General features: G+C 46.2%; 1 protein-coding gene across 3 annotated transcripts in view; it reads right to left on the reverse strand.

Annotated features, from left to right (window-relative positions):
• Nucleotides 1-5,182: 5,182 nt before the first annotated feature.
• LOC119179282 (extracellular serine/threonine protein CG31145) overlaps nt 5,183-13,565 on the reverse strand; it is a 281,455-nt gene continuing 273,072 nt past the window's right edge. For all 3 annotated transcript variants that reach the window (XM_075868977.1, XM_075868976.1, XM_075868978.1), the window contains one exon: nt 5,183-13,541. The gene's annotated coding sequence lies outside the window, so the exon portion shown is untranslated. The remainder of the gene's footprint in view (nt 13,542-13,565) is intronic.

A 13,565-nucleotide genomic window follows, 5' to 3' on the forward strand; every position in this document is an offset into this window, starting at 1 on the left:
CGACTTGACTGGGCAGGTCTCTAGGCTTTTCTAATCCTGTTCCTCAAGATTTTATTAACAAAGTTTATTGTATGTATGTGTGGTTGCGAGCTCGAAGCCTCGTTCTTGTTCACCTAGTTACTGTGGCTTACACCCACTGTGTGGGATAGGCTATGAATTTTGTGGTTTCATTGAATATTATGGAACATCAGAACAAGGGAAGTTATAGAACAGGATTTTTGGAACACTGATGGCATGCGAAGAAGCAGTGGTGCGGTACTGCCAGATATATCCAATTCTTTCTCCCCCTTCCTCATTCTTGTTAATTTGTTTTATATATTCTGGTTTATCTCATTCTTCTGCAATTTTTCACGTTTTTTCAAAGGAACATTATTATCGTTTCTATCTAATTTCTCTATTTTTTTAGCAAGCGTTGTAAAAAATGATCTATTATGAGGTACAGTGTGGCCAATCCCCCATGTGGGTATGAGCCAAGATCTCCTAGGAGACAAGACAAGACAAGACTTGGTTGAAAAGGGCGTCGACGCGGGCGCTGGAAGAATGGTTTGAAGAGAAACTTAATGTAGTTTTACTCGGGTGAAATCTTGTTTGAGACGCAAAGACACGGGAGGCGGGTTGGGTTTCGTGTTTAATCGCGGTAAACGAGCCGAAAACGTTTCCCCTCGACATGCGGTCAAGCTTTGCGGGTGGTGAGGAGGGTGAAGCAAGAGAGAGTGTGTTGTGAGCGAGCGGAGGAGCTGGCAGCTGCGGGCGCTGCGATGAGCGTGCTGCGGTTGAGGGAGAGAGTTACATCAGCCAACACAGCGTGCAGCTGCGAGGGGAGCGTGACGTCAACGGACAGCTGCGGAATGACCTACTTGGCACCGCTCCAACACCTGCGGCTAGAGGAACGCGTTGCGGCGCGTTCGTACAGACGCACGTGCGCGCGGCGTTTGACACGTCAATAAAAAAGCTGCCTCGCATATAAAATATATTAGGGAGAAAATTATGATGTCCAACATGTAATGTATATATTTATAAAAACCGAAACGAGCAGGCAGTTTTTCTTTTAATGTTAGGTAATGAAATAAAGGCAGTCCTCGACGACGCCACTTGACCTTCATTTTCGATGCTCGTCCAAACGCTGATATATAATAGTGGGTAAGCAACACACATTGCAGGTGATCATGGCCATCACTATTATTATTGTCGAAAAATTCCGTTGTTACCCGTTCCTCGACTCCGGTTGTCGATAGGCGTTTTTTCAACGAGGACATCAATGATGAGCGTCGCGGCAGAGAGCGCTAGCCTCCCGTGTAGTCTCGCACGGTCCCCAGACTTCTCCAAGACCCCGGGCACCGCGACCAGGCAGAGGAAAGTATTACGCGTGGCACGCTGCGAGGATTCGGCCACCGCCGTCAGCCACCGTACGACGGTTCTATCCCCCGGGGCCGTCAGGGTGTACCGGAAGCAGGCACACACCCACTCGGTGCGGGGCGTGCACCCGTCTTCGTCTGAGGATGAAGGCATGATCTGCAAGGCGATGCCAGCTCCCAGGTCAGTCTGAAGCGCTTTTCTATCCCGGCGCCAGGGGGAACAGTGTACCGCTATTGAAAGAGATAAGCGAAATAACGTGTGTTGCCAGTCTTTGTCGCCAGGGTTAGCCCTCAACGTAGGGTGAAGATGAACGCCCGCAGACAGCCGTACAGACTTGTGTGTACAGGCGTGCGCACGTGTGTGTATGTGTGTAAGGGGGAGGGTGATATACGTCTTGTAGTGGGTGTGTTGTCTAGCCTCGCGTGTCAGCCGTGGTGTTTAAAATATATATTTTTTGTTAAGCGGTCAATTGCAGCAAACCTTAGACGTGCGAGAAGAAGAAAATACGAAGAAGGCATGTGCTGCCGTCCTGTTATTCTTTTCCGTACGTGTCATGTTTGCTTCAACTGACCACTCAACATGCAAGATCACCAAGGCGCCCACAAGCAAGCCATTCTGACCACTTGCATCGAGCCTGCCAACGACAATGTTGAAAGGCCAGCAAGGCGAGAAGATGCATCCATGACTTGAAGTGCATTGCGTACAGACGATGATACGAGCATGGCACGTGATTTCACATGAAGACTGGGTGCTACGAAGAGACCCATTGAGCAAGAAAGGAAGTCGCTGCAATGGCTGTATAGTCAGGAGGGTGTCTCTGTAGGGGCGCGTGCTAAAGTGATGAGATTCCATGTGTCTATAGTCAGCTATTCCATGGAAGTGTACAGTGGAATGGGGAAACGCCAACAAATTACGTTCACTCATTGCCCAGACGTCAGACGCTTGAGGCAGTTGGTTTTGCCATAGAGCTATACGTACGGGTCGTTGGTTTCAGATTGGAAACCTGAAATGCCTGACAAACATTGAGGAAGATTGTGAAATCAGCACGCAGTAAAAGCCGATGTTATGCGTAGATATACGCAACTATGTAATGTTTACCTACAAGCTTGTCATTTCGTGGACTACATCCGGCACTGGTGTCTTACAGATGCGAAAAGTAAGTGCACCGTATATTTGCGTGTCGGGCTTGTGCCGCATTCTTAAAACGCGCTTCTGGGCTTGTTGGTACGTTGTTCAGACTTAAGAATGCCACAACGAGAAATGCAAGGACATGAAGGCCAAGACAGGCGCATGAAAAGGGCAAATGCATGAAAACAAATGCCAGGTCCGGTTTTTACCTCGGTTAATTTTGTGTCATGCCGTGTACGAACGACACGCGCCTCTCACACCGGTTCATGACAGCGATAAGCAGTCACAGCGGTTATCGTTTTTGTGGCCGATAGCAAAACATGTTCATCCTAAAGCCACCACCACCGTTGCGGCCCTGCCGAGACAGCACAATGGGGTCGATGCTATGGTCGTCTGTACGCGGAACGTTAGAGCACTAGAATCATTGTGCGCACTGGCGCGCGAGAGGGTTTGTCACGTGGTATTTTTTGTATTTCGCGGGCATTTGTAATTAGCAGGAAAACACTAATACTTAACAGATATAAAGTTAAAGGCTATATATTTGGACGTTTTGCAAACTGATCCACAACTTTCTCATTGAAATTCTTTATCCATATTCGTTCCTTCAAAAGTTACTTATTTAAACATATCTGATTAAACAATATTTGAGAACACAAAAATAGTCCGACTAACTCCAGGCAACGGTGAACGACATGCATTTGGTCGCGTCGTAATTACGTGTACCGGCATATTTTTAAACAATGGCTAAAGTTACGTCGGACACCCTGTATATACAGCTAACGCTTGGAGGGTGAATGTGCGAATGAGACCACGTGGTTACGTCCATCGTTCCTCGGCTCGAACAGGTCGGCGTCCCTGTCGCCTACAAGAAGGGCCCTGTCGCCTGCCCAGCGGACCCTGTCGCCTGCCCGACAGGCCTGGTCACCCGCCCGCCTGCTACGCCGAGGCTGGTTGCCAGACCTGTCCCTGGAAGGCATCGAGGCCGCTGCGCCCCTGGTGGCCGTGACGTTCGCTTTTGGCGCGTTCGTGACCGCGGCCGCCATACTGTGCAAGCCGCATCCAACCTTGATGGGATGAAGTCGCTTCAGCACAGGAGGGCACTTCCCTCGCCGAGCACGACGCTGGGCTTCCACGGGCGTAGCGTGGAGCAGCCTTCGTGTGACGCGACTGGTGTGGAGGCGTTCAGTCAGCCATTCGGAAGGCGCTCAATGCGGGTCGCTATTGAAATTTAATTTCGGATTGAATGTAGACCACGATGACATCACGTGCAGTCTTTTGTCTTAATAATATGCCGATTCCTATAGACTACCTATTTTGGCTGTGAAGCCAGTTAGCAGCTGTGCATCATTGGCAGCATAGACTAGAAACACCAGCAATTGAGTGGGAGCGGAGGAGGCTCTCGTCCCTTCCGCATTTCTCTATACAAAGAGCAAAGCGCGCTGTTCTGTTTTGAGTATGCTTTGACTAGTGCACCGTCTCCATGTCGTGCTTGTCAGGTGATCGAAAGTAGGTTTTCCGAAGAATGCTGACATAATCTACATCGATTATTCAACTTTTTATCCTGACTATCTTATGCGATTGCCGCTTTGAATGGTATCTTATTTCTGGTACTGTTACATATACATATATATATATATATATATATATATATATATATATATATATATATATATATATATATATATATATATATATATATATATATATATATATATATATATTCAGTTACAAAAACTTACTGAAGCTACAAGAGGGGGGAGGGGTCAAAGTGTCTACGCTTCTATCCCATATAATTCTATGGTAGCATGGCCTGAAAACTTTCAACCAGGACTGTACATCCCAATTAATACGAGGAATATATTTAACACTGCGTTTACTAGTATCCGTGCATTCTCTTTAAAAAAAAAAAACTGGCCGCGTGTCTCAGCGTTTCATTGCAAAGGATGTCGAAAGAAGTTGGTCTCTTGTGTGGAGGCGCTGCATGAAGTATGGCGCCATGTGCAAGTAATGTGAAAAAAAACGAAAGTTTTTTTTAAACGCAGAACCATTAGTAGGTGGAAGTACCGGGGCGTTTTAGTTAAAGCCCCTGAATTTTTCAGCGAAACATAGGAAACACCCGATTTTTCGTTCATAGCGTCGCGTTGTCAGCGCAGATCAACAAACACTTAAGGTCTTTAAAATTAGTTACCTACGCAATTTTCAAATAAAAGGGTGCACTGCCAAACACGTATTGATATTGCGCCTCAAATATGCGTAAGGTTTGCCTTTTGATTGACAATGTTCTTAAGTATGAACACAGCTACCAGATAGAGGGGTGGGTTCTGAGCATGGGTTTAAACTTCCGACGGGTGGCTGAATCGTTCGACAGACAACACAATTTTATCGTTGAAATATTCAAAGAAAGACTACCGTTTTTAAAAGAAGAAATTAAGGGCTTGCTACCGTTGTTCTGCAAGTAGCACATATATATCGGCACACACTTTGAGCGTAAATTCTATAGATAAGTTCTTTGACATCTGCAGGATGTCTGCTAGTGCTATGTGTAAAAGGCGGTCGGGTCTACAGGGAGCAAGCGGACTGGGTGACTCATAGGCGACTCAAGAACCAGACCAATTTTTGTAAGGGTATCGGATCGCGCCAAAATGCCAGGTACGGCGACGATGTTCTTTTCAATCACACTCAAAGGTCACAAGGAGTGTCAACAGTGGCATATATCTTTTATTTGTCACCTCTGTACAAAATAGGTCATATGTATATCATATTCACGTCGTGTATAGAATCAACTCCCTTCAGCTTCAGCTTATAAGCTTCCGCGAAACGCAAGAAATACATCCCCCTGCCGCGAAACACCAAAGCGTAAATGAAGTAGCGACACGCCAGACCGAGAAGAAGAAATATGGCGCCTACATTTCTGTAACGTTTACTGATAGTTCGGCACGAGAAACATAACACAAAAAAATGAAGCGTATCTCGTTTTCGGCGCATTGCTGCGCGCGATGACAGATATTAGAGAGCTGATAACGTATCCCAACGTCGGCACAGCATCGGGCTACATTGGCCCAGTTCTGGAAAATATTGGCAATGATTTGTGCCAGCGTTGGCCCGACACATTTCCTTCTTACGCCGTTATCTGATAAGCCTCCAGGGCCTGCTTGGAGAGTCAAAAACGGAGATACATGTTGTACACAGCGTCTCTCAAGGAACTGATATGACTTCGAGATAGCGAACATTAAAAGAAATGTCTCGTCTTCGGGTACTGATCTGTTTCTGGGATTAAATGCAACGTCACGATACAGAAGCCTACGCCAGTGTGCGTGTTTTATTGACTACATAAGGTATATGTGCGGTCGTAACAGAATATAATTCGGGAACATTAGCAAGGTCCCATACCCTCTCCTTCCCTGAGTTCTTTCCCAAGGTAACGAAGAATTATAATCGAACTTCAACTTTTTACGTTTCTTGACATGAGGTTAGGTTGGGTGTTGTTAACTGATGTTGGACTTATAGAAAATATACAGGAGTTGAAGGGGCTATAATTTCGTCTAGATTGATAGATGTGCGTAAATGTTGCAAAAGCGAGAAAAGAACGGCGAAGAACACAAATTGTGGCAAAAACATAATAAAAACCGCCGAAGTATTTTTTACGTTGTTCCCTTACAGATTTCAATTCATGGTAAACGGGAAAAGAGTGGAGAAAAATCATTGGAACACAACTTTCATTTTAATTTGAGAACCTTAAGAACCTGAGACGATCGCAAAGAGTTACCCTTTCCTGTTTTAACGACGATGTTCACGCGGTGAACCACGATATTATAGGCTTTCACCTGTACCCGAACACCGGATATTGGAATGGCAGCTTGTGAGATGGTCGCGGCCCCTTGCGACGGCTCATTGAACTACACGTCAGTTACAAAAGCTTTTGCCGAAGCACTATTCTGTAAAAAAAAAAAGAAGAAAAACTAACGACACATAGACATGATCCTGTTGCCACCTGCACCATAAATAACCAGAAGTGACACTATCAGTCTCGAACGTTTTAATTACACTCGGTGTCGCAAGGTGGCGCCCTCATCCCTGCTTCTCGCATCTACGTCCCACGGTTTTACAAAAATTACGTGTTCGCTCAAACAACAGCAGCCATACATTTATGAATTCACCCCATTGGAAAGCGGTCACATGGTTGCTGCATAGCGTTCGAAATCTATTCCTCATATGATTTAGCAAAAAAAAAAAAGAAACCTCAGCAATATTGTGTTTTCGGGTAATTACTTTATTTCTTTGTCTAAACGACTTCTTCCATATCCTTGCGCGGTAGACCAAACAATATATATATACGAAACTTGCCTGACGTTAACGTCAGATCCACTGAGCCATTTAATCGTCGATATGCACCGCCGTATCACAGCTTGTGTCATACGCAAAAATAGACATTACAAAAGAAACATTATGTGAGTGTATGTTAAGATAACTTCCCTCAGATACCTAGACATGTCGACGGCACCGTTATCTGGGTATACTGTCTGGGAGTGGAATCGGAAAAACAAGAAATGGCGTTAGAGATGAAACCGCGACGATATATAACGTCCCAACTGTTCGCGACGTAACAAAATTTCTTTTTGAGCACCTCCTTGGGTCTCTGGTATATTTTATCGATAGATAAATATTAGGTTAACCTTGAAAGCAGGTGGTACCAAACTTGATGTTTTCTGTGTCTAGAAGGACGACCTCACTATCCCCTTTAAAGAATTATCCGATTTGGTGACAACCAAAGATGTGACGTCACAGCGCAACGATTCGGGCTTTACACTCGGAAAGAAAAGTTCGCGCTTCAGTTTCGCAGCGAACTACTGACATCTTTGTTAAACGCAGTGATACGACACATGGAGAGTTCATGACGTGTACTAACGTGTCTATGCTATTGAATCTCAATGAATCAGTGTTTCCAAAAGCTGAGTGTGCCCCGCCGCGGTGGTCTAGTGGCTAAGGTACTCGGCTGCTGACCCGCAGGGCGCGGGTTCGAATCCCGGCTGCGGCGGCTGCATTTCCGATGGAGGCGGAAATGTTGTAGGCCCGTGTGCTCAGATTTGGGTGCACGTTAAAGAACCCCAGGTGGTCTAAATTTCCGGAGCCCTCCACTACGGCGTCTCTCATAATCATGTAGTGGTTTTGGGACGTTAAACCCCACATATCAATCAATCAATCAAAAGCTGAGTGTACAGAAATTGTACGTCGTGTCTCGATGCTCTCACGTCCGAAACTATGCACTGTTTCTCCTTTCAGTTTCTCGCTTTTTAACCTCCAATAAACTCCGTTGTTTCAACCCTATCAACTCGAAAATCGAATGCTCGCCGAAATGCTACTACTCGCAGCTACAGATGCGTACTCTACAACATTGGCTTTCGATGGCTGCGACGACGTACAGGTCGATGAAGGTGTGCCGCTATTACAGCGGGATGTGTGTACAAAGTCGCGATTTCCTCCCAGTTACCAACAGGACGCCATGGCGGAGGCACTGGACAGTCATAGCACACTGAGAAGCCCTTTACCGGCGAACGTATCTCAAATGCCTTTGTGCGCGGCTTCGATCCTGTCTCAATGGAGAGTCACGATTGACCTTATTGGAAACAACGTGCAAGTGGGCCTTGCTTTATCTTATTATAGAATGGTGTCCCATAAGTTCTGGTCAAGTTAAACTGTGGTATTTTTATGCCGACACTGGTACCACTGGCTAGCGGTCGAAATTAACGTCGAGTGTAGAATATCCGGCATTATTTCAACAGTGACATTTTTCTTTGATGTCCGTTCGTTCAATAAGGTTTTCGATGACAGAAACACTGAATCGTTTTCATCGTGTTATACAGTGACCTCTTGACAAGTTCACATTGGGTACCCAATGGTATTTTGAAGGGTTACTTGACGTAGCAGTTCTTGCGCTTAACCAATCAACCTCATCTTTCAAAAATGCCATAAACGGCGGTATAGAAAAATATAAGAATAACTATTGAAGTTTTACGATGACATGACAATAGGAGACCCCGTGGTGGTGGGCTGCGGAAATTTCGACCATCTGGCGTGCTTTGACCTTCGCATAAATGTAAGCCTACAGGCCTCAAGCAATCAGACTTCATAGAAATGTATTTGATCCTGCGATCTTTGAGGCTGTATACGAGAAGGCAGACGTACGGTATAATCTTAGATTGTTGTATAGAGGATGCAGCATACGACAAAACCCGGTTTGGAACCAGATCGTCTTGCGCAGATCGGCGCTGTAAGCTTTCAGCACATGCTGTGGAATAACAAGTCAAGCCCGCGTACCACGCGAGAGCATCCGGAGAAGGAATTCATGGTGTGCTACGACGCTCCGTTGCAAAACAGCGCTGGACATTGTAATTATACTACACGCGATTGCCAGACAACAGCAGCCAAAAACGACACACTCGATTGTCACCGGGATCCCGCGAGAAGGCCTTCGAGAAAACACATTCGGCTGCACACGTGTAAGGCGCGCCTTTTCGCGGCTTTGAACACGGTTTGTATGGGAGGATACACACACACACGTCACACAAAACGCTCAGACGGCAAAAGTGTTCTTTCTACAGACTGGGCTGCCTCCTGGTGAAAGGGATACGAAGGCTGATCAGTGTACGCCCCCGAAAACCCGCAAGATAACCGTTGATGGTTTCTGTACACACAACCGAGCAGTTCAAAGTGAAAGCCTGTACAAATACACGCGTACAAAATCGCGACACTTTTTTTTTTCCTTAACACAGGTAAGATAGTGAACCCGACGCGGAAATAAAAGGATGAGGTGAGAGAGATAAACATCGAGACATCCATAAAACGCATAAAACAGGCGTACCTTATCTGACAACGACGGACGTCCGGTGTTATCGCCAAAGCGTTGAGAACAAAAGCCATCAGCACCACGTTGACGCCAACGCATGTAAACAAAATCGACAGTTGCAAATGCGGGCGCTCCTCGTGACAAAACGCGATAACTTCACCACAGCTCTGTACACACGCGCATGAAAAAATAAACCTAACTCGCACGTGCGCACACAGCCTGGCGCGTTCACGCACACTAAACATTACAAACGTTCACATTAAACACGCTGTACACCTCCCCATTTGATTCACAGTTTGGCTATTGCAAGCGTACAGACCTATCCTTATTCGAAATGCTAGCAATCAACGTGACGCGAGCGTACAAAAACAGACCCGAAATGAACAACCCTCTAAAGATAACGCCGTAGGTTTGTCACGTGATCCCCACAATCTTGCTGCGCTACCGGCGCCACCTATACAACTCAAGACCTGCGCATAGTGAACGAATTGACACGTGTATGTGCAGGCCTACAGACTCGTCTGAGCGAGGGGCACTGGCAACATTGTTCGCGACTTTTCTTTCGAAGCACGGCTAGGAAGAGTCGGCGTTTCTATAAACGACGTCGCAGCAAGATCTGACGTCACAAACGGGCGTTACGGGCGAGCCCGCGTTGAAAGCTGCACTAGAAATCTTCACGTGATTGCGTACAAGGCAAACACAGTCTATTTTAAGATAACATTTAAACGAGTTTATACAAACGCGTCTGATAGTTTTCAAACGAGCAAATATAGCGTGAGGCTACTGCTAACGTCGCAACAAAACGCATGATTTTTGACAATGATGTTTTGGTCAAATACAGCGTATGGAGAAATCACCTTCATCACGGTCTGTCAGCTAGTCTCCCGCAGACACATGCCTGCATGATGGCGCTAGCTGACAAGTAAAAAAAAAGAAAGAGCTGTACTATAGACTAGAAAGCTTTATCACACACGTAGAGAAAAAGAAAGGTCGAGGGAGCGATGCCACGTCGGCCTTAGTGTGGACGGGCAATCTTAGACACAATACAAAAAAGAAAATTGTGCTGATTCACTGTAGAAACTTGTGCAGCGAAATATGAAGAAATAAAATACCTACTATACGACGTGAATTATGTAGGCACATCGTCATCGCTAGGTTGACCGAAAACACGATCTGTATCAACACAGATCTGAGACAACCTACGCGTGAACTGAAACTAACTCGAATAACCCAGGCTGCGCAATGTCTGTACACTTTAAAGCTGCCGAAAACCTTAGTTCAAAGACACATCGCCCACATATAAAAAAAAGTGATATGAAGGAAAGCTTATGTGTCCTAAAATTACCCCAAAACCCCTTAAATTGAGCGGAAATGTAACTTTGTTAGCCATGCACGAGCCTACGCTCGCGATAATGATATGTAAAAGCGCGCCACATGCATCACGTGACGTGACATCACGTAACATCACGCCATGTAACTATGCAAAGCTTTTGTGCACGTCATGTAACCATGTAACGCGCACAAAAGATTTATCTCCACGTTAGGCTTAGTTAGCAGCCAGCAGGTAAAACATAGATGCCATCTGTCGAAGACACAGGCTACTAAAACAACGCAATGACATAAGCGTGTTTCAACGAATCCTTGAAAGATGGCGCAACTTCCCCAACGACTAAAACTTGCGCCCAAGTTTGAAGTGTAACATTGCGTGCATGCGATCAGTTTATAGCTCGGCGCATCGTTACGGCCCTGACAAAACTGCCAACGAATTATATGAAAACTGAAAATTGTGCCCTAGTAGATGACGTTATCCCTAGGTTACCTTAAACCAGAACACGAAGTGCGAGACAGATGCACCACTTAAATGTGACCGAGATTGTACCACTATCTGCGCACCGGAAAAATGTGCTGCCCATCCTAAGGACGCTATGAACCGGCACAATAGACCAACTGTGGGCCGTAACACGCAGTGAGCTCGGCAAGTTCACTATCTGTAATTCCATTGCCGAAAAGAAAAGGAAGACGCATCAAAAGTTATACAACATTAGCATTTAAAGCTCGAGGCGACACGCTGGATGTTTGGCGAAGGGCGGAAATGTCGTCAGCACACCACATCACAGGCCAAGAAGACTACAGTTGAAAACAAAGCACAGTTAAATAACGTAGCTCTCTCTTTGAAAAAGGTGCACTGCGACTTTTGAAACACATGATCCCTCTTGGCAACTGCCTTAGAGCAAGCGCCATCTACGCATTGAGCACTATCGCGTAATGCAGGGGCAGGAACAGAAGCACACCTGGTGGCAGGGACCTCGTGACGCTGCGTGCTCTAAGGCTTTTTTTTTTGTCAGCTTGAAACGGGGCTGTAGTACAAAGGACCAGAAACGGACACTACTGCCAAAAGCCTAACACAGCAGATAATGTAACTCGTACGCATGCTACTATACGAATGCAGACACTACACTTTCACGAGGAATCCCAACCAGCGCCGACAGTATCTGCGGTGCACGTTTGGTTATCGTGGTTACCGCACCAATGCCAATAGATGCTCCAGGTCTGGCCAAACTCTTTGAACTTTTCCCGGAAACACCTTCTAGAGAAACCTTTTGCACGAAATTCGCTAGTAGGTTCTTGGTACAACGAAGTCAACGCGTCGCGGCCAAATTTCGCGTTCTAAGCGGTGTATCGTTAAAAGCGAAGGTATCTTTACGAACATATTCTACAACAGCAAGCCGAGACGACAGATTGAAAACAATATTTTAGAGGAAGGAGGATGGTGAACACGCATGATGACGATGCAAGGCCATCATCGGCAGAAGCGCCGGCGCTGCAAATGCACTGACAATATATTACGATTGTGGTACAGGAGCCGAGCATGACGGCATTTCGGAGTGAAGTGATTCGCGTTAGAATTCAATTTCGCAAAGTAGGAGACGTGCACGAACCCTTATCATAACGAAATGGACGGCCGAAGGCTTCATCGAAAGCGGTGTGTACACAACGGTAAGGAGAGGGGAAACTTTAAATGAAGTATATAAGTAATTAAAGACAAACAGAAAGCTTTACGCATAGCAACGATCGGAACAGAAAATGAGTGATGGCTTTAGCTAATTCTAAACTTAACAAGGGATGATTGGTAACGGCGGTTACCAGGCGGGTAAAGCTGCAGATGACGGATGCTTCTATAGGGAACGGAAGTGGTATGCTTTACTAATTATTATTGCCCGAAACAAACGCGTTACTGACAATCGTGCTTCATTGTTATTATAACAGAACCACAGGAGGGGGAAAAGCTGAGCCTAGCAATGCTGAACAAGGAAAGGCGACCTCGTAACAACTAGCGTCATCTATAGCGAGTTTGAAGCTCGAACGAGTTTTCGTTACAGCGAGTGTTGGCTTAGGCGTCCTCACACAGAAACGAGACACCTATAATTTCAACGATCTGCGAACGATGGGCGTGCTTTTGAAATATACATAAAGTCTGCGACAAGCTGCCCACTGTCCAGCACATACCTGAAAAAAATGAACACGTCTAAGGTATATAACAAACCACAGTGACACAGCTGCTGGAGTCAGCTGTTTGTAGACCACCCCCTTCGAGGTCTTCAAGCAGGTGCAGCCTCCCCGCCACTGCACGTTATTACCGAGAGGGAACATATGTCTCACGTAGAGCACACTACACAGTCCCGGGCAGCGGAAAGACATCCAAAAAAGGGCCTGCGAGCCACATCTTCGATATCGGTGTGGTCGTCAAAACGTACACCACAGCCTATGCATAAAACGTCCACCGGCTTTCGTAAACTTGCTGTGCACCGTTGTAAACTCGCTGTGCATATTCGTAAACTCGCTGTGCACCCGGATTTTTCAAAGCACGAACACGTCAGAAAGAATCCCTGAAGCGTAAGTGTCCCTTGGTTCCAAGCAAGCGCCGTACTGTCCAGCCACTCCGGTTGTCGTCACATATAACAAGAAAATAAATCTGTTCATTGTGCATGCTCAAACGCCCAACCACATCGTAGTGCAATGTGCGTGTGCACCGCTTTCGACCAGCGAGAGCGCAGCAGTGGTCACGTGTCTTTAGAAGACGCCGACGTCACATTGGGTTCTTGACGGGAGTGCGCCGGAGGAAGCAGATGAATCCTGGTCAGCACGGCCGGTGTCCCTCTGATATTCTGACCGTGGATAGCAGAGACCTGATATGTATTGGTAGTTTGAGAACCTGCGGGCAAGTAGGACAAGACAC

The sequence above is a fragment of the Rhipicephalus microplus genome, chromosome 7, assembly GCF_043290135.1.
Source record: "Rhipicephalus microplus isolate Deutch F79 chromosome 7, USDA_Rmic, whole genome shotgun sequence".
NCBI classification, from domain to species: domain Eukaryota; kingdom Metazoa; phylum Arthropoda; class Arachnida; order Ixodida; family Ixodidae; genus Rhipicephalus; species Rhipicephalus microplus.